Raw genomic sequence first — 25,457 nt, forward strand, 5'->3', positions numbered from 1 at the left:
ATCTGGGGCCAGCTGCTGTAGTGTAACAGGCCTGATGGCAGTTCCCTGCCCTCTGCCAAGGATGCAGAATCAGGAGCTATTTAAAACTGCCCAAGCTTTTCATGGGTTCTTTCATTCAGACACAAACTGACCATCTACCCTTGCACAACTCCCTGAGATTCCATTGTACACAAGGAAATAAAAATAATAGTTTAAACCATTTCAAATATGGCAGTAAATCCCTAACAACGCTAACCTTTTCCAAGGTATTAAACACATCCCTGGTGAATTCTCAAAGTTGCTGTTAGTAAGAAGCTTGAAATACCCTCTCTTTGAACTTCGTGTTCCTAAAGTAACTAACAAGCCGCACTGAGCATTGAGTTTATTAGCTTTCTGACTAGCGCCCAGTTGTCTCCTTGTCCTGATCTGACCCATCAAACATTAGCACTTTTTGGCATTATGAAGGCAACAGTTCATGCACAAAATCACAAACTTAAGATGGAAACCGCCCCAGCAGAGCGAGTAAAGTGCATGGTGATGTCTAGGTTGAACCACGAAACTACTGACAGCTATGGACAGCTTGGTATCAGCTAAGAATCTACTGAATAAAGGCTACTTATTACTCTTTGGAAGGATCCTAGGGCATGATGGCTGCTTGCTTGGAGTGTTTGGCGGAAAGCTGCAATGCAATGTTTTTAGACCCAGGGTATCAATCTCACTCAGCAGAGGGGGTCTGACAACATTTTTAATTATGGTCCATTGGCCTGGCCAGGTCATGGGAGATAGAGCCATCCACTCCACTTGATCCACAGTGGATTTTCCCAGAAACTGGGAGTTTGCACTAAGGTGAGGGTAAAGTGTGTCCCTTATGCAGTAACTAAACTTTCAGTATAGTTACTGCTCCACTCAGCAAAACTTGGTGGGTCTGATACCAAGTATTTTCAGGATCGGCACTGTTTCACCCAGCTTACAGTCCTTACTATTAGTACACATACTCGCTGCTTTAAAAGAGCCCATTTCCCAAAACTGCAAACAGTCATGAGCAAAACTGAGTGAAAGGAGAAATGTAAACGTACAAAATGTGAATGATAATCGGGAGTTGTTTAAGAGTACTCTAATTGAGGGCCCAAATAACCACAATTCCACAATAATGAAAGACGGCTACTTCTGTTAAAAAACCTTCATTAAGAGTGAAGTAAAAGCAGCAGTACAATTAGATAGATATAGATATAGATATAGATAGATAGATATACACACATGGAAACATGGGGAAGTTGATAATTAAGTACTGACTGGCAGGAAATGCAGAAAATTGACAAAGACACCTACGGGTACCATTACAGATTTGTAGCCAGTAGTGTTAAGCATAACATGAAGGAATTATTTAAATATATGAGGAACAAATGAAATCCTAGAAATTGTGTAGATCCAATGCTAGATCCAGATTGTCAGTCATGATGCAGAAAAAGGCAGAATTATTCAATAAATGTCTGTTCCATATTTGGAAAGAAATGGAGTGATGTACTCATATCATACAGTGATAAGGGAATACTTTCTGTTCCATCAGTAAATTACAGAGAATGTTAAACAGAAATTGTTAAAATAAAACATTTTTATTATGAGGATAAATAAATTTTCCATATGGGGAGAGATTAATAAGACTGGAACTTTTCAGACTGGAAAAAAGAAGACTAAGGGGGGATATGATAGAGGTCTATAAAATCATGACGGGTGTGGAGAAAGTAAATAAGGAAGTGTTATTTACTCCTTCTCATAACACAAGAACTAGGGGTCACCAAATGAAATTAACAGGCAGCAGGTTTAAAACAAACAAAAGGAAGTATTTCTTCACACAACGCACAATCAACCTGTGGAACTCTTTGCCAGAGGATGTTGTGAAGGCCAAGACTATAACAGGGTTCAAAAAAGAACTAGATAAATTCATGGAGGATAGGTCCATCAATGGCTATTAGCCAGGATGGGCAGGGATGGTGTCCCTAGCCTCTGTTTGCCAGAAGCTGGGAATGGGCGACAGGGGATGATTACCTGTTCTGGTCATTGCCTCTGGGGCACTTGGCATTGGCCACTGTTGTAAGACAGGATACTGGGCTAGATGGACCTTTGGTCTGACCTGGTAAGGCCGTTCTTATGTTCTTAGGAACCAGGCCAGCTGGGAGATATAAAGGCAGTCTGAGTTCAGGCAGGATAGAGAGATGTCGGTGGGTGTGTAGGAGGGTTGAGAGACAGAGACTCTTGCAGTTCCTGGGTACAGAGCCCAGGGAGTGCAAGCCTACAGGGAGAAGGAGCCAACTGGGAAAGCCTCAGCAGGGTTAGGACTGTGAGCCCTGCACAAAGGTTTGGAAGATTTATGCATTTAACTTGATTTGAAGGAGCGGGAGGGAGAGGGTGTGTGGGAGGGTTCTTGTGCAAACACTCACAAGATAAAGATTAAGCAGGGAAGAAAAGACAGTGAGGAGGCATCTGAAGCCAGCTGGGCTGAGCGCCTGCTCTAGTTGCCTTATCCGGTGTCTGCTCTGAAACTTACTGCACAAGTGGGTGAATCAGGTATGCGACAGGAGCACCGCACAGTGTAAAATACCCTTGTCTCTGTAAATAGCTGAGCTGAAGTCACCATTGAGAAGGCAGCGCCACTAAGTACTCATATTTAGCTCTGTCAGAAGTGTCTGAGAAGGCCACATTGCCATAGGACCCTGGGAAAGACTCACAGGATGTACCGCTTTCTGCCAGCACTGACCAAGCAACTTTCTTAGCGCAGGAGAAACAGTCCTCTTCATAAAAAGAACAGGAGGACTTGTGGCACCTTAGAGGCTCGCCAATTTATCTGAGCATAAGCTTTCGTGAGCTACAGCTCACTTCATCGGCTACAGCTGTAGCTCACGAAAGCTTATGCTCTAATAAATTTGTTAGTCTCCAAGGTGCCACAAGTCCTCCTTTTCTTTTTGCAGATACAGACTAACATGGCTGCTACTTTGAGTCCTCTTCAAGTTGCTCAGCCTCTGTCTCTGCTTCACTGCATCCCCGCCTGCCTGCCTGCATGCTACAGATTTAAAGGGACAGTACTCTCCTCCTCCTCCATCTCCTAAGAGTAATTTCCCTGTCTGTCTTATTACCTATAAGTCACATTCTTACACTCTTTTTTTCTTACAATCCTGCAGTGCTGGGCTCCGTTACCTGTTCATAATGTGCAGGGAGATCAGCAGCAACAGCGATGTAGCCGGTATAGGCAGATTAATTTCTAGGCCACTTCAGGTGCCATTAAAAGCCATTTAGTTCTAAGAAAGGACAAGTTCACATTCTATCTAACATCCCGAATACTTGTAATTTGTATGTGAAGCAATATTGATTCCTAGGGCTCTGCTGACTATAACACAAATGGACAGCAACTGGTAGGAAGAACTTCCTAACATCCCTGTCTCGTGCACCCTGAAGATACTGAGTGATTTGTACATTCCCAGCAGCTGCAGTCTGGTGATAATAAAGACTTATGTTATCTGCACAGTATCAAATACATCCTGGCTGCAATTTTCTTTAGCAGGAGCTGGGCAGAGAAGGAGCTTTGTATGTTTGGCTCTTTCTAGTTTCTATTCTTCTGTAAACGGTAACCCCCAAGTGCCCAGGTCCTTTTCAGACTGTCGCTGGATAACACGCTGGATTCCCATGTTTGTTACAAAACAGACACTAGCTGTTCCCTCTCTTCTGATGGGGTGTTTTGTGTCTGTGTTGTGGACGCAGTTATTGCTCAGTGAGGGAGGTACCCTGAACTCCAGACAATTCATGCAGACTTGCCTCAGTGGCCCGGATTTTGCTTTAGAAAATGGGCTTCTGTATAAATCCCTCCCTCTGATACCTGCACTGCCTCGTTCCTTGTTTCATTTAGACACATCTTGGGTGACAAGTGGGAGGTAAATGCACAAATGCTGCTAACAAATGATGAGATTTGTGCTTAGGCCTCCTATACAACACTTAGCAAATACACCTCCTGAGTCACTGTCTCGTCTTCCTGAAATAGTCACGCTCCCAACGTGGGTGTCGTGCTGGGAGAGCACCCCCTTTCAGCTGTGTTAATAGGCTCAGAGCATATTCCACCGTGGCATGCTCCCTGGAGTGTGTTTTTGGTGTGTACAGTGATCCTAGGTCAGTATTAGGACACACAGAAAACAAAGGGGTCTATGTTTCTTTGTAAAGTGCACACATGCCATTAGACAAAGTGCCAGAAAGAAAGTGGCAATTGCATTGCAATCAAACATAGAATGGCCCCTTGTGTGCAGCCTCTCTTGCATCTTGAGAAGAAAGCACCCCACTTTCCTGCTCCTAGCTCTCCATTGTCCACCCATTCTTCCCAATGCGCCCGTCACCTCAGCAACCGCTCTAGCCTTTCTCCTGCCTCCGCAGCTCCGTGATCCCCTCCCTTGCCCTTTCCCTTTTCTGAGGCTTTCAGACTTTACACTAGATAGGAAAGGAGTTGGAAAATCTCCCTGCTCCATCTGTAAATCTAAGCAGCGGCAGCGTCTTGGCCTGTAAGCTCGTCTCAGAGCCTCTGGAGATGCTCTCAGCAGCTGTGCCAAGCCAACAGCTCTTGGGGAGGAGGGGCTGCTGGTTTTCCAAAGGGACGAGGAGGCCACTCAGCACAGCAACTGTTGGCAGCTCAGCGGCTGGAAAGGCACTTCGGCTCTGCCGAGACCATTCTCTCCTGTGTCCTTGGCTGTGTTGGAAGCATCTGCTTGCATTGGATGGAGTTGCAACATCACTTCCTTTGAAAGGCTTCAGGACTCGCCTCGGCTGCCAGCCCCAGCCCCATTTTGCTTTGTTTAGACGCTCAAATCCATAGTGATTTTTTTTAAACAGAACAAGATTCCTCCCTCTTGTGGAGAGAGAAAGCAGCCGGTGCCCTGGAATGACTGAGCTTTAGAACAAGAGGCTCTGGTGGCTGATGAACGTATCCCTAGCAGCGGGCTGCTGTGACCCTGAGTTGCTCATGCCTCATTCTGCATGGCAGGAACGTTTGCTGACTGTATGAACAGAAAGAGGGGGTCACCTGGAACTCCCTCCCTGTCCTTGCTCATGAAGCAACCTCCCTTCCAACCTCTCCCCCCAGCCCTTAAGACAGCGAGGCACCGAGTACCTCAAGTTCTATTTCCGCTACTGGCAGCATGAAGTTCGACCTCTAGCCTGGGTCTGATGGATGCTTCCTGTTTCTCTGTGTGTGCTGTCCGTACCTACCAGCCCTGTCCAGGCTGCTGTGTGGATTGGCCTCATTTTACTAGTAGGGCCCTGGCATGGCATTTGGTGCCCTCTGATGTGGAATTTAGATTATTTCATTGGCTACGCGGGTGGCAATCCAGACAGGAGCGTGTGGGTGGGGCAGGGTCTGTCACCACGCGGGCGCTGATGGAGCAGGGAGTGTCTGTGTCTGTGTGTGTTGGGGGGAGACTCTGACCTGGCAGGCTGTAGGCTAGCAGGGAGTGTGTGTGTGGGGGGGGCTGGGGAGGTGGCTCTGGCCTTGGGGTTGTGGAGGGAGCAGGGAGCATGTGAATGGGGCAGGGTCTGTCACCATGAGGGCGCTGATGGAGCAGGAGTGTGTGAGGGGGGGGGGGTGTTGGAGTAGGACAGAAGGGGGTACCTCCCCCTCCTCTTCCACCCAGAGAGGTGGTTTGCAGTGTTCCCTGATCAGAGGAAAGACCAGGACAAGCTGTTTGTAAATGGGAACATTTAACATTCCTGCTTCTCCCAGGCTGCAGCCGAGTGGATACTGCACATCACCGCTGTCAGCCTCTGGACGTGGCGGGTTTTAATTCATTTACATTTGTGTCCCCTGTGTCCTGTGTGCTGGTGCCACCTTGTAAAACTCACCTAGCTCCTGAGGTGCCTCCAGCCAGTTCCTGTCCCCAGTATCATCCAGCCCCTCCCAATCCACGGGCGGAGCGGTCTGCCGCCAGTTTGACGCTTTCCCCAGTGAGTCCAAGGGCTGGTGTGTTTGGTCAGGACGGCTGTGTGTTCCTAGTGTGGAGATGAAGCCGGTGTCTCAGAAGGCGCATGGGCTGTGCTCACGTTCTCACACCTCCAGCCACGGGATCTGAGTGTGTGCTGGCTGGGGAGGAAGGGAGCTGCGGCTGCGCAGGGACACTGTAATTAAACATCCTGCAGCCCGAGGAGCTGGCACTGGCCAGCTGAGCGTGTCTAATTGCAGTGACGATATAGCCTCTGGGGCTGTTTGTGTGAAGTTTGAGCACAAGATTTATTAAAACCAGAGGCAGTGGTAATAAAAAAAAAAGCAACTATTTGAGTAATGCTCCTGGGACAAATGCTCTGCAAAACCCAGGGAGGCGAGCAACCCTTAGCTTAGCTACAGAGACAGGAAAACCTTGTCTCCAGAAATCATGTTCTGGCCTGACAGCCCAGAGTAGTCTCCTCCAATGCCTCACCCACCCTGCTTAGCAAGTCCCAGGAGTTAGAGTTCATTGTTGTGTCCCCTCATCTCCCTTGGGGTTTCTTGCACTTTCACCATCGCTAAGTCCAGCATTGCAAAAGGCCTCTTTGCTCTCCACTTCCTTAGACCCCTCCCCAGGCAGGGCGATTCCCTCAGTTTTGGCTGGAGAGGTTAGCTGATGCCCTTATGCTTGACCTATCCAGTTTCTGTCTTAGCTGGTCAAAGAAGTAGCATGGATCTGCCTCTTTTTAAATCCCTCTTATCAATTTGCCTTGCTCTGAACTATAAACGATTGACTGACCCCAGGCCCTCTCGCACGGCCTGATCCTCTGCTGCCCACCTATCTTTGTAGCTATGGACATTGCTAAGCTGGGTCCTCAGCTATCTGCAGCTGTTACACTAGAATAGACTTGGGCTGCTGCCTGGGGGGACAGAGCACATCTGCAGCGCTGGGTTTTCAAGGAGAGAGAGTTGCATGTTCTGACATTTTGCACCTTGAGACATGCAGAGAAGGGTGCATTTTCTAAATACTTTCCAGTGCCACTTGGGTGCCGTCTCCTATGCCTGGGACTCTCCTAGAAGTCAGGACTTGCTCCTGTAGCTCCTCAGTTGGCCTTGGAGACAGGCCACCATGACACCTGTGTCACTGTGCCCACGCTGGGCTGGTGTTTTGAAAATTGCCCTCTGCCAGCCTGGTGGAGAAGCCCAGGGTTCAGTAGTAATGCATATCCTTGGACGACTCCAGAGGCAGCATAGAGGAGCCCGTTTTATAGAACATCTTCCAAGGGTAAATAAGACTTCCTGGGGACCCCAGCTCCCCTTTTGAAGAGCAGAGTTAACCGTGATATAATTTAAAGGGCAATCTCTAACCCAATTTAATTTATGACATGTCTTCTGGCTGTATTGTTGGTTTTGCCCAGCTATGGGGAACCCATATATTTCCATATGATTATACACAGACACACTGGCAGCGCATCCTACAGCCAATTCTTCCCACTGTCCACAGCCCCCGCTCTCAAGACAGAGGGCTGCACATTTCACATGCAGCTGCAGTGCATACACATCCTTTAAGCATCGCTTAGAAAGAGATGTGGATCAATTTTTTTTTCAGAAAATGACATTTTGAAGTAGGTTAAATCTACCACTTTTCCACATTTTCTCAGAGAGATTTCATCTGGCTGGCATACGTGCTTTCCATGGGAAATTATTTATGAACTGCTGAGTCCCTGATCTACTCTTCTTGATGTGACAATAGTAGATCCAGAGGAATGACCAAGGTTAGCTTTATAGTCGCACTTCAGATATGCCACCAAAGAAGTTATTCAGTGCCTCTTGCTGGTAGTGCCCAAACCAAAGGCCAGTTTATCTCAGCAAAATCCTTCAGGTGAACATCAAGAGGCTAGACACATATTCTGTCCCAGTCCCAGAAGAAAGCTCTACACTTCCCTGTCTGTCATACCTTAAACTGAGGACAGCCTTCAGGAAGACAAAGGAGATACAAAGGAAACATATAAAGCCCCTTCTACTTTAGTTACAGCATCCTATTAAATTATTCCCAGCCAGCCACACCTCAGTAGAGGTGAGAGTCAGCAGAGCTTATGGACCCAATAGGAATGGGATGGGCCACGCTCTTTGAATCAGAATGGACACACAGAGTTGGTGCAGTCTCACCCCAGCAGGTGATTCAAGATGTGGCCATTTCCTCAGCATCCTGTGGGTGCAGGTCCCTTGCTAGGAGTACCAGGGTGTATCTCACTTAATCACTTCCCTGCCATGGCAGAGGCCTTGTGCACTGGTGATCTAAGCTGCTTCTGTTATCTGTCTGTGGCACATGATAGCCCAGTCTCCGGTGGGCTGTCTAGCTTGTGCTAATCCCAGTTGCTGTGTTTAGTGTGCAGGTGCTGATGGTCTGTGATATACAGGCGGTTGGACTGGGTGATCCGGTGGTCCCTGCTGGCCTTTGACTCTATGATTTTGGACCCCTGGCCCTTTTTGCACTGGGAATGTAATGCCGTATCTCAGCTCCCTACACACAGCCAGCCAGCTATTCTGGTGCTGGCCTAATTATAACACAGGCTTTATTGCTTGTCAATATTTTAACCTCTCTGACATATTATCCCCTAGGGCAACTGAGCAACATTAATAATCTAGTTGATAATTATCCTCTGCATGACTAAAGTTATCACTAGGGTCCTGTGTAAATCCTACAGCAAAGATGACAGATTTCACTGGCTGGTCATCACCAAAATGGGAAGAGGCACAGATAGTGACAGCTTAATAGGCAAGGTAATAAACCTACAATAAAGTCATTTATAATGTGAGCAATGATTCTCACACTCTATATTTGTTTTCCATGCTAAACAGAAGATAAATGTCAGATTAGGAACAAGATCTGAGATTTCTATTAAAAATATTTGGAAAATGTCATTAAATACCAGCAATTTGCAGCTCCAGCAGTGAGATGCTTGGAAGCAAACTGGGGATACTAAAGCTTGCTTCCCTGAGAGGTGGGCAGAGAGGGTGGATGTTTGTACAATTCTTGGCCTGTTCCTATATGGGGCCCAGCCCAGTTCCTCTCTGAAACACTCAGAAATGGTGGGACTGTTACAGCAGTTGGAGCCTGCTACCATATCGTAGGGGCTGCTAGACCAGAGGGGTCTCAAAGTTGGTGGAACTAGGGCTGTAGTTTTCAAACTTTTTTCATTTGTGGACCCCTAAACAATTTCGAATGGAGGTGCGGACCCCTTTGGAAATGGTAGGCATAGTCTGCGGAACCCAGGTTGAAAACCACTGACCTAGGGAATTTCTAGGAGGCTCTAAAATTTCCTACAGGATCCAAACTTTCGTTAAAAAAAAAATAAAGGCCTAGCTCTTGTCACTGCAAAGAAAACATCCCTTATAGAAACAGCAACATCAAAGTGTATTGGATATGTAGCAATGGGCATGGGGCAGTTTACCCCATTCTGACTCTAAAGGCATAAATTCCACTCGCTGGCAATATTGTAAAATTAGTTTCTGTGCAGTGAACACAAGTGTAATGGGCGGTTGCCTGTAACACTGATCTGGCTGTTCGCTATGATGTATCACAGACTTTGAGTTTTTCCGTCTGCAACAGCACAAAGAATTCTGGGGTGTTGGGTCCGGGGGGGGTCAGGGGGAGCAGTTTGGGGGTTACCAAAGGGAAAGTGGGTGTCTTGGTCAGTGCAGACAGGCTGAGGCTCCCTGCAGAGGACCAGCTGGATGAGGTGAGGGCAGAGGAGCGGCAGAGGTGCCCTGATGACCAGAGAAGCAATTGACTCATTAATTCTCCTGGGTAGCATCTGGACGGGGTTATGTGGGCACCCGGGAGGGAAAAGGGTGCACATCCCATGCCCTGATAGAGTTGCACAGGGGTAGAGGGCAGGGCAGGATGCAGAACTGAGTGTGGAAGTGCAGCTTGGCTAATGCCCCATTGGGGCTCAGTGGCCCAAGAGGAATGGCCCTGTGCAGAGAAGTCATAGAATCATAGAATATCAGGGTTGGAAGGGACCTCAGGAGATCATCTAGTCCAACCTCCTGCTCAAAGCAGGACCAATCCCCAATTTTTGCCCCAGATCCCTAAATGGCCCCCTCAAGGATTGAACTTACAACCCTTGGTTTAGCAGGCCAATGCTCAAACCACTGAGCTATCCATTAGTCACAGGCTGGGCCAGGAACAGCAGTAACGGGCACCCCAGGTCACACTGCCCTTTCAGATCCTTGAACTGGGCTGCTCAGTGCGGGCCCTCCACTCTACAGCTCCTTTCCCTGTCTCCCTCGAAATGCTACAGACAGATGTTGGCCCTGGAGCTCACTGTTTGCTTGCCTCCTGCGGGGAATGACACGGCTCTGGAGGTCTCACAGGAGCCATTTTCACTTTGCTGATACAGAGTGAAGAACCCAGTTGTTATTGCGCAAGGTTCCTGTGAGGCCACCTCCTGCTGCAGGACACCTGAGGTTGTTCGTGACCCTCCTTCTTCTACTGACTAGCTGGATGCGCCTCCAGGAAAGAGGGGAATTAACACTTGCAGTGCCTGCCAGAACTAGGAAGAACGACTGGTTGCTTTACTCCTGCAGAGGAGAAAGCACAGGGTCTGTAACCAAGGGCAGAGCTCTTCAGGTCCAGTTTCTGGAGGCCACTCTTGTCTGACCACGTGGGCGTGACAGCAGGGCTTTGAACCAGAAGCGTGGCTATGGCTGAACTGTGAAACACCCGGCTACCCACAGAGATCCCTGGGACTCCCCCACCCACTGTATAAGCCACAGAGGGTCTGGCTGCACTGCAGTGTGAGAACTCGAGCGAGCTGACAGTGGGTTTGTCAGCGTAGGGCTTGAGAGTCTGCAGTCAATTGTAACCCCTGGCTTGGAATCGTTGAACCCTGGATCCCAACCTGGGACTCCAGCATCTGCACTGCATTATGTGGGCCTGAGTCCAACCACCCATATCCCAGACTTCCGGCACCCTCCCAAAACGTGGCTGCTCTGACCCTCTGTTTGCTGTGCAGCGTGACCAAACGTGACTGTTCAGAGGACAAAGGAAGTCAGCCTGTGGGATCCTTTTGGCAGACTCCCAGAGCACGAGTCCAGTGGGGCTGTGTCTACACTGCAGAACAATAGGGCTTGAACCCTGGGTCCAGTCCTAGCATTTGACTCAGGCTCAGACCCTCCACCTCCATGGGTTCTGGGACCGGGGGTCTGAGCACAATTTGTGTGTTGATGGAAGGGGGGTTAGGCTTGAGCCTGAGCTGGAACCCTGGGCTTACAGTGCAGTGTAAACATCCCCACAGTGTCTTGGCCTCCTCCCCTCCCAGCGGGTAAAGGTACCTTCCTTGGCGGTCAGAAGCCAGGCATGCCAGGCAGGGGGTGCAATACTCAGCCTTCACTGTGCACCCCCGTGCCTACGCTTAAAGCACAGTCTCTGTTCCTACACCACTCTTCTGATAGCACGTGCTCTCTTCTTGGAATTTAGGACCTGGGGATAGCTCTGGGCATGTCCTGCTTTGGAGTGCCGGGTTTCTCTCTGAAGCTCCTGCCCTTGGGGGTGGAATCCTGGAGTTTCTCCGTCTCAGGCTGTCTCTGGGCATGTCTACACTGCGGGCGCTAAGCAGCAGTACGGGAGCCAGGCTGCTGTAGTGTCGCAGTGCGGATGCTTCCGACAGCGACGGAAGGGATAAGTGTAGACGAGGGCTCAGTGCCACAGAGGTAGTTTCTATGTACCAGCTGGCCTGGCCAGAGCCTGGCCTGACAAGGGGGCATGGGTGGCACCGTGTGTCATGTGTTTAATTACCCTGGTGTATAACACATTCTCAGTGCATCCTTTCACTTGCACTTCTGCTACACGTACACATTGAGTCTGAACCCTGGTGTGTCTAATCTAGTGAGAGCTTTATTGATCCAGTCCTAGCATTTGATCCTCTGAGCTCCCTACTGCTACACAAAGGGGCAAATGGCTGCTTGTTCTTTAAAACAATATGACTTTTTGTGACGCTCCATGGAGACATTGATACTAAATATTGCAGCACAGCTGGGATATGCGTCCCAGAAAGCAGATTTACTCAAAGAGCGAGGGGTAATTAAGAACTGGAGCAATAGTGAGCCGGCTCCCCCCATCCCCAACCCCAGGGGGATGCAGTGCATTTATCATGTCACTCTTGACATCAGTGATGCAGCTTTTGGGGCGTGAACTATTGAATTACAGTTGCTGGCAAACATTGTTTCAGGCGTGTTGAGGAGAACGGTAAACAGCATGCTGGGCGGTGACAAATACACAGCCGCTTCTCACAGTACTGGCCCAGTGAACAGCCCAACAGCCATTGGGGGCTTTCCCTCGGCTGCCCTCCTGGCAGGAGGCATGCGGGGCAGCAGCTCTCTTCTCCTGGCCATGCTGGGCTGAATTAGAGTGAGGGAGTCGGCAGTTTTGTTTAGTTCCAATGCCTCTTCCCCTTAAATGATGATTTTATTGCCCAGCATGATACTAACAATGGCAGATGAACCTAGAGTCTAATGAGGCACCATCTGTGATTCAGGAAACAAGCGAGGCAGGGTCTCTGCCTGGGCTTTGCACATGGTGTGATCTGGGCCATCCCTTCTGGGCTCCCCTGGCCTCGGAGGGTGAGCTTGGTGGGGGCTCCAGCCACAGGGTTCCTTGGAGCTGTGATCTTTCTGGTCCCTTTGGAGAATCCTGGTCTTGGCTGCAGGCCCTTGTCATCATGAGACCTGATCAGCGGCTGGTGGTCTCAGGTTCTGCTCATGGTGAGATATAGATGGAGTGGAGAGGTGGTTTGGGCTGCTATGGAGGATGTCTTCCCCTTTGCTTTCCCTGCAAGCACCATTTGCCAGGGAATTATTCTCGTGGCTTTGTTGCTTGTTAGACACGTTAATCCCATAACCCTGCCAGCAATCTCTGCAGCTACGTCTGGCAGGTAAGGTGATGGCTCGGTCGCAGGCTGTCCAGTCCCAGGATGACGTGTTTACATCAGTGCTGCCTGCCTGTGGTGTTGCTTAGAGAAGCATAGATCAAGGTAAATAAGGGTGAATGGGAAATTCTCTCTGAAATGCCATGTTCATCTGACACTCAGCAGAAAAGGAGTGCTCAATTACTTCATTAATTAAATGGGTGACTCCCACGGCAACCGTAAAGAAGTTGCTGGCTGCATCTGGGGGGGGTGAATGGGAAGTTAATTGCCAGTTACAGTCTCTGCCATTCCAGCTGCCTGTAATGTGTGTATTCCTGTTTATTTGGTCTCTGTTTGAACTGGGAAGAGGGAAGGTTCTGCTGTCTGCTGTTTACTCATTTTTAAAATAACGATTTAGCTTCTAAACCTGCCATTCCAGGAGCGAGCTGAACCATGTGCCAGGAACAACATGATTCTTCCAGTAACGTTTCCCTGCCCTTGTACCAACCTGGTTCCAGCAGCCCCAGCAGGCAGGTGAGCATGATACACCCCTGTCAGAACAGGTACTGAGGATGAGGAAGAACCACTTTCTCACTGGAAGGGAATCTGACTTATTTGAATGTGTCCCTGGCCAGACTGGGGGAGGTCTGTCCTTTTCTGCTGATACTGGGGCTTGGAACAATGTTGAGAACCCAGATGATCCGTGTTGTTTTCAGAGAAGGTTCAGCACAAAGAACATTCCCAGATTTCTGATTCTGTGCATGGAAGAGACCAAGCTCTGGGTAGCAATGGCCCTCCTGTTTCTTGCAAGTCTTGCAAGGACACTTGCAAAGTCTCAGAGCTCCAGTTCTGAAGGTGTGCCCCGATGTGCAGTCAAGGCCAACCAGAGCTCTTCCTGGGAAAAGGGTGAGCTCTGGGAGCGGGCAGTCTGCCTGCAAAGGGTCTGCCACACACGATCTCTGAGGGGTGTCACCTCTTGGTTTTATCTCGGGGGTGGTCCAGCCTGGCTAAGAGCCTGATGAAGGTGTAAGAGAAGTCCTACTACTGTCATCTGCATTTGGCCCTGGCTCTGCGTTTCTGCAGCAGAGCCCCGTATCGGCCACAACGCCCAGCGCTGTGAAGCTGCCCTGGCTTGCAATGCGGGGCGTAAGCAGAAATCTGACCAGTGCATTTAACATTTAGAATAAGCGTCACTGTACCAGGCTCCCTGAGAACGGGTCAAATCCAATTCAGCAGGTACTGCCCTTTACTTTTTGTGTTAATCATGGTAGGAACTTTGACCTGAACCCATTAAATGTACAAACAGAAGGCATAAAAAAAGTCAACAGACCAGAAAAGCCTCTGAATCCTGAAGCATTGTGTGGGATGGTGTCAGTTTAGCCAGGCCCCAGTTTAGCAGAGTGTAAATACAATCCTTCTCGCCATGCAGAGAACTGTCCTTAGCCAGAGCAATGGAGAAGTTAAAGGTTGGGAGCAGTTCAGCGTCTCGGAGACAAATCCATCCCTGGGGCAACTCTAAGATGTTTCTTTGCTTTCACTGATAAAAACCAGATCGCATGGAAGGCAAAACAGGGAGGATGCCTGGCCCAGTGGACAGGGTACTCGACATAGTGCACTGGGCAAGGGTATTGCTCCTGGCTACTGGCTAGTGCTCTGTTCTCCTGGTTGTCCACACATACCACGTGCAGGACTTCATTTTCACTCAGCTCAGTGCCCTGCCCTCTCTTGGGGCCCGGTTCCCCCCTCCAACTCCGCCAGGAACTCAGCTGCACATGGGATGTGCCGAGAATTGAGAGTCTTCAATAGAAATCTTGCAAATGTCTCTTTTCCTAAATTGTTTTCTCTTTCCTTTCAGTTCAGAGATGAGCTGGGGGATGGCAGCAGTGACGGGAATGTCTGGAGCAGATGGGTTTGGTTTAGATTACAAACAAAGGGGCTGTAAATTCTTCCTGGAAATCATTGCAGTGAATGAGCTGGGCCCACAGTCAGTGCTGCTCTCGGGCAGAGGGTTGGGAGGAGCTGGGCACATCACTTTAGAGGATCTAGTCAGTAAGAGATGTGTGAAATCTTCAGTCTTTGCTGTTGCTGGGCCATTATTAGTATTTTTAGCAGTTTTAGCTTCTGAGCCCCCATGCCCTGGTCTTGGAGGGGTTAACTGTGTGTCTTACGTGACAAATATAGCAGAGAATTGGGGTGTTTCCAGGCACCTTCTGTCAGGGCCGGCTCCAATGGCACCAGCTTGGGGCGGCATTCAGAATGGGGCGGCGGTGGTCAGTGTCCCGCAGCGGCAATTCGGCAGCAGCTCCGCCACTCTTCGGGGGCGGGGGGTACAATTCGGCGACTGCTTGGGGCGGCAAAATTGGTAGAGCTGCCCCTGCCTTCTGTAGTAAGTTATGGGAACATACTTGGTTCGCTGGCTCACCCTTAAGAGTCTTTAATACACAGAAAAAAGGAATAATCAATAATTACCTGTAAGAGCCAATCAGCCAGCGTCTTACACCCAGAGTCTTTTCACTTATTCAGTATGTTCACTTCCAGCAAGGCTTATTGCTGTATCTTGGAGCAGCACATTCATGAGTGGGGAATAAAGGAGACTAAAGTCCTAATCCTGAAACTACCTCCAGGCGGGCACAGAAACCTGCTTGTGCAGATTGGTGTCTAGATCTCTATGCGTTTAAATGCAAGGCCCTTGTGCCTTGTAATGCACCCTAGGCAATCTTACCTTTCATTAATCATCAGTGTAAACACTCTGTTACACCATACTTAAAACTAACCATGTAAAGGCAACATCATGTGTGACTTGACCTTGGCAAGCTTACAAATACCAAACCTTTACAACCAATCAACTCATTAAAATGTTTCAAAATCTTTAAAAAATCATCTCATTTTATCCAAGTATTATTTAATAGAAAACCTTGCTTTGAAGCCTTTTAGGGTTAACAGTCTATAGATTTGACATGGGTCTTACATTTGAAATATACACAACTGCAGAATGAAGAATGCTTTTTCTTCTAACCAGTTATAAAAGGGAGTTTTACTAAAACTAATTGAAACTACAATTGCAAACGTAACCATTATCTTTCAAGGCAAACCCATTTATACATCAATTAAAGAAGCAAAATATCTTTCATTGCACATGTTTTAATATGTTTATTTGAGAAAACGCTCTTCCTTCCTGTCCTTGGATGGAAGGAGGAGATGGCACTTGTCTCCTTCCCTGGAGGATATTCGGGGGTGTCTCATTCGCAAGCATTCCAAGTTTTGTCCATCAGCAACGGGCGCCTTCTGTGCATCAGCAGATCAACATTTTCTTCAGTTTTTACCCCTCTTGCGCGTACATTAAAGTTACCGTCAACTGGAATAGTCTATTTTTCCACAAAAATTGTTTAACTCTTTTAATCGCTTTACTCTAAAATATCCCATCTCTGTTTTATTATAAAGCACGGCCAAAGTGTTCACACACCGTCAATTTCCATATAGAAATACAAAAAAACAAATCTTAGACATTAACTCTACAATACGTGGACCCAGTCACTGTTCAATTTTTGGGACCTATATGGGCCTCTCCCATTCTCTCCTCCTGCCATGCTGCGTTCATCACTTGTCATCACCTTGGTAGAAGGTACAGGGACATCCGCTCATCTTGAGCGCTGGTTTTTCCTCCTCATGTGATGGCCCCCATCCAGCAGATTACTTAAGTATGTGCTTAACTTTAAGCATGTGAGTAGCTCTGCTTAAGAGAGACAAGATGTGAGAGGTGATATCTGTTATTGGACCAACTGCTGCTGGTCAGAGAGACCAGCTTTCAAACACGTAGAGCTCGTCCTTTACTGAAGTCAGTAGAATTATTCATAGCTTAAAAAGAAGCACATACTTACCTGCTTTGCTGGATTGGGACCATCCTACCCCTGGGAAGGTGTCTGAACAGGGAGACTGTGCACATACAAATAAATGATGGGAGCATGAAGTGCCATGCGATATTTCCCAGCATATGGTGAATCATAAGGAAACTGCCTGAAGGTTAGATTCAAGTCCTGGCAGAATCGGTGCCTTGTCTCCAAAAACGAAGGAGCATGCAGTAGAGTTTTCCTCCCGTTGCTTGCAAGAGTGTGTGAGCCGGGTTTCTGATACAGGTCTGGGATATTGTTAGTGGGTTCTTGATGTCTGTGCGGGAGTGTTACTGACATAGTTAATTATTTGGCTACTGGTCTAGGGTGTTGTAATGAGCCTCTGATGTCCCTTATCCTCTCAGCTCAGGCATGAGTTACACACAAAGGCTTCACAGACCTTCCGAAGCAGCAGTGTCAAGGCACAAAGTATTGTGGCTCTGTTTCAGTCATGAATCCTTTGAAAGGTTTTGAATGATAGCAGCAGACACAAATACCATAGAATCATAGAATATCAGGGTTGGAAGGGACCTCAGGAGGTCATCTAGTCCAACCCCCTGCTTAAAACAGGACCAATCCTCAACTAAATCATCCCAGCCAGGGCTTTGTCAAGCCTGACCTTAAAAACGTCAAAGGAAGGAGATTCCACCACCTCCCTAGGTAACGCATTCCAGTGCTTCACCACCCTCCTAGTGAAAAAGTTTTTCCTAATATCCAACCTAAACCTCCCCCACTGCAACTTGAGACCATTACTCCTCGTTCTGTCATCAGCTACCACTGAGAACAGTCTAGATCCATCCTCTTTGGAACCCCCTTTCAGGTAGTTGAAAGCAGCTATCAAATCCCCCCTCATTCTTCTCTTCTGCAGACTAAACAATCCCAGTTCCCTCAGCCTCTCCTCATAAGTTATGTGTTCCAGTCCCCTAATTATTTTTGTTGCCCTGTGTTCCAGTCCCCTAATCATTTTTGTTGCCCTTCGCTTGACGTTTTCCAATTTTTCCACATCCTTCTTGTAGCGTGGGGCCCAAAACTGGACACAGTACTCCAGATGAGGCCTCACCAATGTCGAATAGAGGGGAACGATCACGTCCCTCGATCTGCTGGCAATGCCCCTACTTATACAGCCCAAAATGCCATTGGCTTTCTTGGCAACAAGGGCACACTGTTGACTCATAGCCAGCTTCTCGTCCACTGTAACCCCTAGGTCCTTTTCTGCAGAACTGCTGCCGAGCCATTCGGTCCCTAGTCTGTAGCCGTGCATGGGATTCTTTCATCCTAAGTGCAGGACTCTGCACTTGTCCTTGTTGAACCTCATCAGATTTCTTTTGGCTCAATCCTCTAATTTGTCTAGGGCCCTCTGTATCCTATCCCTACCCTCCAGCGTATTTACCAGCCCCATGATGTCCATTTCTCAGCTAAGCAATTGGCTGATTCAAAGCTTCCTTGCCTTTCAAGACAGCAGCTAAAGCAGTGCAGAGATGATGACCATACTGCAGCACGTGGTTATTTTTTCTTACGCATTTTAGGAATGACGTGCTGTGTGCATTGCTTCTCAGGAGACTGGCTGGTTGGCCCTGAGGGGATGTTGATTATACTGTTATTCTGCCATCACAGATAGAGAGGTTAAAACAACTTAGAATGACCACTAAGTAAACAGAGCTGGTCTGATAATAGTTGTTGAAACTCTATTCCCCACTTCCCTCTCATCCTCTGCTTCTTTGCCATTTATAGTTCCTCTTATCTTTGTCTGTATTTATGTCTTTTTCTCATTCTGACTCATTTCCTCCTGAAAGGTTTAGGTCTCAAGAGTCAGGTTTCTTTGCATTGATTCACGGTGGAGTCTCTAACAGCAGGTGTCAGGAAGGTCAATGTGAAAGCTGCAGCTTTTTCCAGGTATCTTGCCTGAAATTCTTGTGTAGCCTGAAAAAGCGTGAGGCAAGCTGGGAGGGAAAGAGCTTTTCTCTTAGAGAAAAATTTTAAAGTTTCAGGGTTTCAGACATTCGCTCTCCAGCTAAATCCCTGGGAATGACGCAGAAAAGGCTTCCTGCTCAGGAGTTCACATTTCCTGCTCTGCAGCCTTAGGAACTGGTACATATTAGGTATGTCGGGACTGAGCTTTTGCCTCATTTGAAAGTTTGCTTTCCACCACCTCTAGATCTTTGGGGCTACCATGAAGTGCAGAATTAGCCAGGAATGTGTGACATTGTCCATTTTCACATTGCAGATTTCTTCATTTGAAACAATACCGTTTGGTTTCATTTTCGCTGGCAGTGAATATGGTTTTCATGGTAAAGTTGGAGAAATCCTGCCCCGGAGCAGGGTGCTGAGTTCCAGAGATTTTCCTCTGGTGAAATCTTCCTTCTTGGTGTGACCCTGCTTCCTGTAGAGACAAATCTTCATGAACTCTGCAAAAAACATTGGAAGCAAAACACAGGCCCTGTTTTCCTCCCTGTCCCAGCAGGAAGAATGGGGGTTCTCTAGAAGCCGGTCCTCTTGGAGAGCAGGTTAGAGGGATGCCACTGGGCTTCCTGGTCTCCGATTGTAACCGCTGTGAAAGCAAAGGCAGCCATTGAGGACTGGGGACACACTGATATGGTGGAGAAGGGTCAATTGCCATTGCCCCATCTCAGACAATTCCCTAAGGCAGGCCATGACCACCTCGCCTCCTCACCATGGATGCCTGCCGCATAGTATCCTTCATTAACACTGCATATTAAGGGTAGCACTGAGACAGCTGGCCAGACACCTCCCTTGCTATGGCTTGGGTGACATGGCCTTCCTAACGCATCCTCGCCATCTCTTGCATGATAGAGGATTGGTTTCACAGATTCTAGCACCAGAGTGGACCATTGTTATCATCTGGTATGACCTCCTGCACCCACAGGCCAGAGACCTGCCCCAGAACAATCCCCAAAGCAGAGCTTTTAGAAAAAATCCCATCTTGATTTAGAAATTGTTAGTGATGGAGACTCCACCACAGCCCTTGTCCATATGTTCCAAGGGTTCATTACGTTCACTGCTAAAATGGACCCCTTATTTCCAGCTTGCCTAGCTTTGGTGTCCAGCCATTGGATGGGGTTAACCTTTCTCTGCTAGAGTGAAGAGCCCACTATTAAATATTTGTTCCCCTTGTAGATACGCATAGACTGCAATGATGTCACCCCCGAAGCGTCTCTTTGCAGCAGCAGGTTTAGCTGTTTGGCTGCCTGGAGCCTGGCTCCTGATGGTCATCCCGCCCAGTGTAAGGCAAGTGAGGGACGGAGTTTCACCATGGGGCTCTGGCTATGCTGCTCTCTCCCTTGCTTCCTGCAGAGCTCAGCACTGGAGGAAACTGAATTGCTCCTGCTTGGAGCCAGGGTCTCTCTTGCTCTGGTCAAGGTGGTTCTCTCTTTTCTTGCTGTTAGATTGCAGCAGAAACCAAGAGCCATCATTAACGGCTACCTCTGCATCCCCCTATTGTCTTGGAGCCCTGCTCCTCCAGCCTTGCTGAGTCCTGCTTCAAACCTGTGGGATGGTGCTGGGCTGGGTTTTCACACCTCACCCAAAGATGCTTTGACACTTACAGACTCCTGTATTACTTCCCCCAGGTCCTTCCTGGCACCTCCGTTACAAGCCTTTGGCACCTGGGAATGGCTGGCCTGGAGTGATATCATCTCAGACAACGCTGGTCGCAGGGCATGTTGGGCTGGTTTCGAAGACCTGAAGCAATGGGGGAGGGGCTGGTGCTGCAGAGGGCATGGCTGCTCAGTTCTCATGTGGAATATGCCCAGTGGGTCACCTGGATCCAGCTTCTCCAAGGACTGCAAGACGCGCAGCTCCCCCACCTGTTGCTGTGGTGACCAGCGGGGCACAGTGCTGCTCCGGGAGGCACGGCTGGGGGATGGACAGTGTCTCCAAGAGACATTTTCTTTTCTCCTCCCAAGTCCTGGGCTCTGGCCAGAGGGGGAGCCCAGGGGAAACAGGAGACGGCTGTGCTGGAGAAGTAATAGTCCCGCTGGCCTCACCCAGGACCTGCTGGGTTCGGGGCAGTCTGTCCCCCAGGGTCTTGGCCGTTCCTAGCTGGGAATGGCCTGGCAGTGAGCTCCCCACCATTCCCCAGCCTCAGCCCTCAGTGTCCCAGAGGTCTCTTGCACAAGCCAGCAATGGAGGAACAGTGGGGCCCTGCAGAACAGGAACCAAATGAGCGGAGGCGGGATTAAATAACACGTGGCCCAATATCCCAGGGGAGGTTCCCTCTGGCTCCTCACTGGAACATCAGTCTTCTGTCCAGGCTCAGGGCTCTGGAGACCTGGGTTCCGATCTAGCCTTGTGTCCCAGATGGAAAGGGGGTGTCTCATTCTCGCCCCTTCACTGCAGTGTAGTGGCAGGAAAGGGACGCCCCTGCTGCCCTGGCCATTGGTAAAGTCCTTTGGGATCCTGGGCTCCAGGGCGGTAATTGCCTGCAGTGTGCTGCTCTCAGCAGAGAGCTGCAGCCACAGGCTGTCTGCCCAGGAGCCTGCAGGGACTGACAGAGACCTGGGCCCACTTCTGAGTAAAGGAGGGAGATGCATAAACTCGCTGTGTTCCTGCAGAGAGAAGCGCGGCTGTCAGGGAGCTGGAGCCCCAGCCAAGGCAGAGACGCTGCCCTTGATCCCAAGGGTGCTGTGCAAGTGACAGGGAGGCTGCAGCGCAGGTCCCTGCTGTAGGCAGAGCTGGAGCCCACATTGGAAAAGCACCCAGCGGGCTCCGTGGTGAGAGCCTTGTGGCCCTGCCTGTGCAGAGTCCGAGCATTGTGCCCCCTGTCAGAGTGTGCCCCTGTGCTCACACCCTGCACGCTGTTATAATGATGTTTGTACAGGCCATGCCATGTGAGGTAGCATTTAAAACCTCATCATCTGCTGATCAGCAATATCATGGCAAAATGCACGTAGCAGCGTTGTGTGTGAAGTTATACACAAGCTGAGATCACAACTAAAAGTGTGTTTCCAGAGATGACTGGGGAGTGACAAAAAGAAAAGTCAAGCTGATGCCTCAGCCAGGTGTAAACAAGGCTGATGGGCCATTACCTGCGCATTGCCCACTCTTTGGCAGGAAAGGGGGCAGAGCAAAAATCTACATCTTAGCAAAGAAATAGCATGGATCCCTTCCACACAGGCTGCCTGTCGCCTTGCTCCTAGCTGGAAATGCTTCTCAAAGTGGGGACAGGACTATAAAAAGAAGGGACAAACACCCCTAGACAGCCCTCCCTCCTTCTATCTCTCTCTCCCCCCTCCCTGCTCGTCACATTCACTACACCTGAAGAGACGTAGGAAGGAGCCGTTGGACGTTGGGGGAGGGTCCTGACCTGAGAGTCTGGTCAGTCAGGCTGCTGAAAGCACATGGTGAGAGAACTTTGCTTTGAATCTAACATCGTTTGTTAAGTTAGGCACCAGTGTTTGATCTTTATTTTTCTTTTAACCATTTCTGACTTTTATGCCTCACTACTTGGACTCCCTTAAAATCTCTCGCTTTGTCGTTAATAAACCTGTTTGCGTGTTTTATCTATTCCGGTGTGTGGCCGTTGGAGTGCCTGGGTACTCTATTTAAAATAATAAGCTGGTACTGAATATGTGTGTACTGTCCAGGAGAGGCCCGGGCAGGGCAGGACACACATTTCTGGGGGGAAATCCGAGACTGCATGTGCTGGGGTCACTCTGCAGCATGACGAAGGCAGGTGAGAGCCCAGGCGTGGCTGGCTGGCTGCAGCTCACACACAGACGGAGCTGGGAGTGATTTATATGCCAGAGGCTGCTTGTGAGCAGTCCAGGCTGTAGGCTACAGCAGCAAAGCATTGCAAAGGGGAGCCCAGGTAACGTGCAGGGGGGACACAGTCCCCCCCCCATTAGCCTGGATTGTGCACCGGTTTGTCAGCCCCCCCGCCGGCCCCCGGAGGCTTGCTGAGGTCCTAGACACCACAAAGGCTCCTGGAAAGCCAGCTTCTTGTCAGCTGGAGTGACAGCACATTGGAGCTGAGCTCTCTGCTGACTGGTGGCACTAATATGCCCTGGACTGCGACTGAAGCCCAGCTGCAGAGTCTATGCTGCAATGCCATGGCCCAGACCACAGCACCCAGTATCCGGAGTGCTGAGACATACTGGGCATCACCGCTGTGATCCCACGGCAGCATTAAAGGCATAGATCTATCCACAGACACCCCGGGGGGTGGAACGTCTTCACCCAGCCCCCCCCCCATGTGGCGATGCCATGGTTTATTTGATAATACTTTCAATGAAGTATACATTTCATTCCAGTTTAATAAGGTCATTGTTTTATATTAAACAAACACCAGTTAATTACCAAAGGAAGATTTATTGAGGTTTACCAGCTGTGTAATAAAGAGTTATTGAAACACGTATCACCTACAGAGCTGTTAATCTGCACATGTTAAACACTGCAGTTCGTTAGTGTCTCAGCCCTGGCTGGGTGAGATGGCAGGTGCTATGGTTTGGATGAGGAAACCAGGGAGAACACGTCCTCACCTCATTTCTCCCTGGCTGCTTTCTCGATGTCTCCTCCCTCACTCCCAGGCCCTAGCATCTTCCTTAGTGACATTCAGGGCTCTGCATTTGGCCCTCTCCACTGTGTCCCTGGCTGACTGCATTGGGTCATGTGGCTTCCATGCTCACTGATCTTTCCCAACCCCATGGGGAATCCCCATGGTTCCAGCTTGCTTCTCTGACAGCTCAGAGGGGAGCTCCAATCTCCAGGTTAAGCTCAATGTGGCAAAGCAGGAGCTTTCTCCCCCTTTTACCCCTCACTACCACGCTCCCCATCCTTCCTGTCTTACAGCCTTACTTCCATGGCATCCTCTCGGACTCTTTATGTAAGGACATGGGTCCGTCAGTCCAGTATCCAGACTCTGACAGTGGGTACCATCAGATAATGCAGAGGAAGGTGCAAGCACCCCATAGTAGGGAGATGTGGGATAATTTGCCCACCATGTAGGTCTCAGTCTGATTCTTAATAGTTAGACATCAGGCTTAGCCCGGAAGCCAGATTTCCTGTCCATTCAAAACTTTTATTTTAGCCTTAACTATTACAACTCTGGATAATCTTATCTATATAAATGTCCAATCCCTTTTTCATGCGTTAGGTTCTTGGCCTCAACTACTTCATGTGGCATTGAGTTCCACAGTATAATCTCATTTTGAATGAAAAAGTATTTCCTTTTACCAGTTTTGAATTTGCCACCTTGATTAACATTAAACGTCTCCATTTTCTTGTACTATGAGACACGGAGAACAGAAGTTCGGATCTGCCATCTCTTGACCATTCAGTATTTTATAAACTTTCATCCTGTCCCCTCTCATTCGTCTCCTCTTTAAGGTAACAATCCCAGTCTTTTCAATCTCTCTGCATAGGAGAGTTTTTCAAGCATCCTGATAATTTCTGAGCTCCCTCTAGTTCTGCAGTATGCTGTATGAGATGGGGTGGCCAGTCCCACACACAGTAGCCAGATGGGGTTGCACCACTGATTTATATAAAGGTGTTATCTTCGTATTATTCTCCATTTCCCTTCCTTATGCATCCAAACTCCTTCTTAGCTTTCCTGACCACAGCTGTGCATTGAGCCAAGGTCACCATGGAGGACAGGTCTCTTTCCTGAGTTAATACAGGGTCTGTCTACACTGCAATTAGACACCGGTGGCTGGCCCGAGCCAGCTGATTCGGGCTCATGGGGCTGTTTAATTACAATGTTGTAGATGTTCCGACTTGGGCTGTAGCCTGAGCTCTGGGACCCTCCCACCTCGCCAGGCCCTAGAGCCTGGGCACCAGCCTGAGTGCAGATGTCTACATGGACATCGACAGTGCAGTTGAACAGCTCCGCGAGCCTGAGTCAGCTGGCGTGAGCCAGCCTGGGTTTCAACTGCAGCATAGACATGCTCACCGTTAACACAGAATCTGGTGAGGTATATAAGCAATTTAAATCTTCCCCTCCAAAGTGCATTACTTTTTATTTATCAAAACTGAGCGTCACCTCCCACCTCCCTCCTTTTCCTCTCACTCTGTGGCTGACAGTGAATCAGGCTTATTTTATCTTTACTGTGTCACCTAAATCTGCCCAGCCGTCCATCTCCAGCACCAAAGCACTTGTTCCCCGTAGCTGCTGCCATTGCCTCCCCTCAGCCTGCTCCTCTGACTTTTCCAGAACGCTGATGCAAAAACTAAGTCCAGCCCTGCAGCCCCTTGCTGCCCACACCACTTTAACCATCTTGGCCTCACCTCCAAGGCTCTGCACAGATTTACTGCTCCCACCTCCCTGTCATCCAGCCAGGCTGTGTGACTAGCCACCCCATGTCCCTCCCATGCCCCCATCTTGGAGCTGCCTCCTAGACAGTCCGGTGGCCAAAACCCTCCCCTGACTTGGTCTGCCAAGCTTCCGCTCCCTTCTCCTGGGAGATCCGTGAATGCCAGTCCTCGCCTCCAAACAGAGAGGCAGAGCCAGGGGCTGGTGCTCGTCGTGCACTTGGGTAAATCAGGAATGGCTCCGTGCAATAACAGCTGTGTCACAGCTCCATGAGTGACCTAGGGCCAGGGCCTGCATGTGCTGGGTGGAGCCAGCCCCACTGCTCAGCCCCCTCCTGTCCTCTCGTCACTACCCCACTCCAGAGAATGCCAGGTCTATGGGGCAGGACCCATGTCTTCCTTCACGTCTGCACAGCAGCCAGTGCCCTCTCGGTGCTGCAGAAGTGATCATTATTAAAACCCAAA

General features: G+C 49.1%; 1 long non-coding RNA gene across 3 annotated transcripts in view; it reads left to right on the forward strand.

Annotated features, from left to right (window-relative positions):
• The window catches only part of LOC140918033 (uncharacterized), a 141,133-nt gene extending 118,883 nt beyond the window's left edge, over positions 1 to 22,250 (forward strand). For 2 of the 3 annotated variants that reach the window (XR_012161056.2, XR_012161057.2), the window contains exons 3-4: positions 13,280 to 13,374; positions 20,315 to 22,250. This is a non-coding gene — a long non-coding RNA (uncharacterized LOC140918033). Of the gene's footprint in view, positions 1 to 2,253; positions 2,335 to 13,279; positions 13,375 to 20,314 lie in introns of those variants that run through there. The other variant, XR_012161058.2, reaches the window with a different exon arrangement.
• Positions 22,251 to 25,457: the final 3,207 nt, after the last annotated feature.

Source organism: Lepidochelys kempii, chromosome 10 (assembly GCF_965140285.1).
Source record: "Lepidochelys kempii isolate rLepKem1 chromosome 10, rLepKem1.hap1, whole genome shotgun sequence".
In the NCBI taxonomy this organism is placed as follows: domain Eukaryota; kingdom Metazoa; phylum Chordata; order Testudines; family Cheloniidae; genus Lepidochelys; species Lepidochelys kempii.